Consider the following 5,047-nt stretch of genomic DNA (forward strand, 5'->3'; position numbering starts at 1 on the left):
CACGTGATAGGAAATACCAAATATAATCTTTAATTGATGCACAAATTATACAATCAGTTGATACTCTATAATATATTTTAATATTAAGATTATTTAATTAAATATTTTTATAAATTTAAATAAAAAATGAAGCATTTTTTAGTACCATATAATAGAATTAATGCAAAATTAACAACATAAAAAAAAAAGATTTAAGGTTTGACAATATTCCTTTCCCTTAGTTTTGCACTTGTATTTCTGAACACTATATCAACTCATTTGAAAAGGAATAATATATACCATTAAAGCATAATAAACTAAAGAATATATTTCTATACATATAAGTACCCAAACAATCAAATGCATGTTAGAAAAATTATTTTTAGTAATACAATAATTACAATTGAGAATAAAAACATAAGTGTTTTTGTATTAAATTTTTAGGTTTCTCTTGGAGAGATTTGGATGTTCCACAAAAAAAGAGGGGTTCAAAACATGTTTCAAGAATCCTTAGAGATATCTTCAGATGTTTACTGTCATGGTAGAAACACTTTGTTGGTGAGGCACCTACCAAGGTTCAAACTCCCACTGGGCCACTAAGCTTGCAAGTCTTATGCCTTTGCTAGGTCATTAAGATCGCAAGCTTGAAAAAGTGAAGTGTGGGGAATGACGACCCTCTGGAAGTGGCCTCATGGGAAGATATCCTTCGTAAGTGGTCTCTCTAGGCTCAGAATAGAATAAAAAATCTAAGTTTCCCCAATAAAAAAATCATCCTTAGAGGTTTTTTAGTTAGAATCTATAATATGAATTTCATGATTTAATTTTAAACTAAAACATTGATTTTTAAAATTAATGTCCAAAAAATAAAAGATCATGGTATTAGCTCAAAACCTTCAAAATATATTTATAGAATCCAAACATAATAGTACAATACTAGATCTGGATATAAAGAATCTATTGAGCATCCTTAGAGGATTTTTAGTTATAATTTATAACATGAATTTCATAGTCCAAACTTAAACTTAAACATTGAGTTTTAAAAGGAATGTCCAAAAAATAAATGACATGGTATCATCTCAAAAACTTAGAAATATATTTATAGAATCCAAACATAATAGTCCAATATCAAATTTGGGTATGTATGAAAATATCAATTATAGTCTACATTTTTGTGGTTGGTTCTTAATTACTTATTGCCATTTGTTGAGTAGGTCGACTATTCTTAAAATGATCAAAAAATGGATTGTTCAGTATTTTAAGTGACGGTTATTCCTTATAAATGAGTTTGTTTATGCACTTTATTCAAATCAAATAACAATTTGAGATTGTTGGACCAATCAATAATAACTTGATTGAGATTTGTAGTAGGATAAGGGATGTAATAGGCTCAAATAATATCTTAAGAAAAATAATATATTTAACATATATCATAACATTGTGGTGAATTTTTTTTTATAAGACTAGGTTTTATGAAAACTTATTGAGAACATGATTTCTTTCAAGGGATTGCACTTATATATATATATATATAGTATTTTATTTAGATAGATATTAATTTTAAATTTTTATGTTATAATTAATAATTAGCCATTTAACTTTGAAACTAGAATTGAATGTTAGTTGATCGTTGCATTCTAGGGCATCCCTAACTAGATTTGCATTTCATGAAATAGACACAATACTACATATCTTACTAAGATACCCATGGTGATACAAATTCTTAATGATCATCTAAGATAAGAGTATATGTAATGTCTTGTGTGTCAATAAAATTTATATTTATATTAACTGCTAATAGATAATGTTAAATTATAAGTAGTAATATATTTTAAATTGCTTTATGTACTAAGGGTCTTCCATTTGCATCCATAAAAGATGGATCACAAATAAATTAGTGAAGATACGGTCCCCCTCTCTCTCTATTTACAGTCACTTAGCATAAATTCATATTGTAATTAGATTCACCTTATTTTTCAAGCTCACCTTCTAGTAGATGTCATATGTTAAACTCAATTTTTTTTAACTCCCTAAAACCTAAATCGAAGCTCATGGAACGTTAAATTAGGACTAAAGGAAAAAATTATGATTAGATAAGGGGCAAAGTAGGCCATTGTATAAAATAAGGAAATTTATTTAAGAGATACTTAAGCCAAGGGGGTTGCTTAAAGGTCTATGAAAAAGCATTAACATGTTCTTTAATGAGTATATTAATATTTCCAAAGTTGATAGGAGCACTATTACTTTTTTATATGACATAGTTTGTGGTTCTTATTTATAATTTTGTTTGTGGTAAGAGAGAAAAAGGAAAGGATATAGGTTCATTTATCAAATATTGGTTATAGATTCAAGTTTAAAAAAGGAAGGTGCTCATTAGTCATGATTGCAATTTTTTTTTAATTAAAATTGGGTCATATATGTAGATATGTAAGAGTTGAGTTACACATATATATCAAGGAACCTAATCTATTAGATAAATTATGCTTGATTGGGTCTACCTTAATGATCCTTCAATAACATGAAATGAGGGCAATTGTTGTAAAATGTTCTAATGAATGATGCAAGACTAGTAATAGATTTTAATATATTTATTACATTTTCTCTAGGAAAATAATTAAATATATTAGGAAGATTTCCCAATGAAAGAGAGGTTTTATTTAAATAAGAAAATTATCAATAATACATGACAACTTGTAACGTGATACATAACTTAAGTAAATATGCATATAAATTCTTAAAAAATAGCATAAGCTTCAACATTAGTGAAAGTGTCTAGAGAAGTTGCATCCCTAAGCATTTCCATGTAGATCAATTTAGGATCTAAAATTTGTAGAATTATGTTATGATGAATCATACAAGATAATTTAGCATTATTTATGATGGTTCTATTGCATTTTTAGTTTTATTAGGAAAGTAACCTATACCAATATTACAGTCATGTATTTTTTAGAGTTGAATGATTTATAAAATACCTAAGTTTTTTCCTAAACCTAGATATTTTCCATTGTATATGAACATATTAAAGGTTGAAAACCTTTATCACATTAGAAAACTAATAAATAGAAAAATAAATACCACAGTCATAGTTATTATTATCTTTAGATATATGACTAAGAACAATTTCACTGTAAAATATCACCATGAAGAGACAAAGGTAGTTCACCATATCTAGTAGGACATATGTGTGAGGGAGGGAATGTATAATCCTTGTCATTTATTTTATATCACTCATCACATCGTGGAATTCAAGGGATCCCCAATCATCCTATGGATCCATAATACATTTAAAGGAAGAGGAAAAGGTTCTGAATGGTAATCTAAGTGTAATTGATAAATTAGGACATATTAAGACATTTTATTTCTCTACAAATTGGAAAAATTTGTATAGATTTTTCATGATATATTTATATTTAATCTCCTATAACATTGAACTAATTTCATTTTTTCATTCAAAGTAAAGAGGGGACATGATTCCTATTGTTTGTATCCAATGATCACCTAAGAGGATGTTATATAATTACGTACAAGACATCAAAGTAAAGGTGATATCTATTGTAATTTATATTTAAAAATGTTAGAAAAAGTGATCAAAACGATACCTTTGTGAAGCTAATCCTTTTATGATTGGTGGGGGTGGGCGCTTATATGTCTTGGACATGATTCCTATTGTTTGTATCCAATGATCACCTAAGAGGATGTTATATAATTACGTAGAAGACATCAAAGTAAAGGTGATATCTATTGTAATTTATATTTAAAAATGTTAGAAAAAATGATCAAAACGATACCTTTGTGAAGCTAATCCTTTTATGATTACCTCATTTTTATAAATTTATACCCTATTTCGATAACATCTAGCAATTAAAATATTTCAATATCTTTAGATATAAGAATTGATGTTCTTGAATAATGTGGTAATGAGGTAACTACTTAGATGCAAAATAAATATTAGAATAATCTTGATGAATCACTCTTATAATAGTGATAGCCATAGTGGAGGTGACACTTGATGGGGTAGTTATTTTAGTTAACAAAGGATGCACATCATATGATTTATTTCTATAAATAAAGGAATCTTATCAAGATTTCAATAAAGCAAATGAATACACAAATGAATACCTACCTTACAATTGAATTTACAAGTAAAATTAGTTGTTAAAATGAGGGTTTGGGTTGGGGCACACATTGAATGAATTTGACTGAACCCCTTTCAAATGAAGCACTTCCATATGAAATTCTCTGGTGCAGGAGCACCTACCTATGAAGACATGAACCAAGAATAAGATGATTTTCTATTAGCCTAGAAGGAATTTAATAAGACCCTATGGGTCCTTTTTGTAATTCAATGAGCTAGGAGTGTGACAAGTTTGTCCATGTTTGGGTCAAATTGTCATCTAGGGTTTGGTAGAGCAAATTGAGTCAATAAGGGTCACAATGGTTTAAAATGAGGGATCAAGTGACCACAAGTCTGTTTGAGTCATTTTTGATGTTTTAGAATCAAATGTAATCATTTTGGGGGACTATGATAGTCTAGAGTCTAAGTTGGTTGAATTATGCAAAAGTTGTCATATTGTCAATTTGTTGTCATGACAATTTTGTACTTTTTGTAAGTCGTGATTCTCCAACAGTCAGTCAGTTTGAAAAATAGTTGGAGGAGGTTGTGATCATTTGGGAAACACCTTTAAAGGCCCCAAACATTGAAGAATGTATGTTGGTTGAGTTGGTTGATTTGGAAAGAAATTGAAGCATCAAGAACTGTTGGAAACTCGAAAAAACCGTCTAAATTCTGTTGATTGCATATTGAAGGTGGATTGGTAAGAATGTTCATGGCATAGTTCCTATAACTAGATCATTTTACCTTTGTTTTTCTTTCAGTGTGAAGTCTTGAAGTGATTGCTGCCCCATTCTACAAGAAAATCTCTATCGGGTAGCCTAAAGCCCTTAAACCCCTAGGGTTTGATTGCAATAATGGATTTTGGCCTATCAATCCTTAACTGAACATTTTGTCGATATAGGAGATGATAGGATACTATATCATATGTCAGTTCCAAAAGACATTAAGAGGATACAA

Source organism: Cryptomeria japonica, chromosome 7 (genome assembly GCF_030272615.1).
Source record: "Cryptomeria japonica chromosome 7, Sugi_1.0, whole genome shotgun sequence".
NCBI classification, from domain to species: Eukaryota; Viridiplantae; Streptophyta; class Pinopsida; order Cupressales; family Cupressaceae; genus Cryptomeria; species Cryptomeria japonica.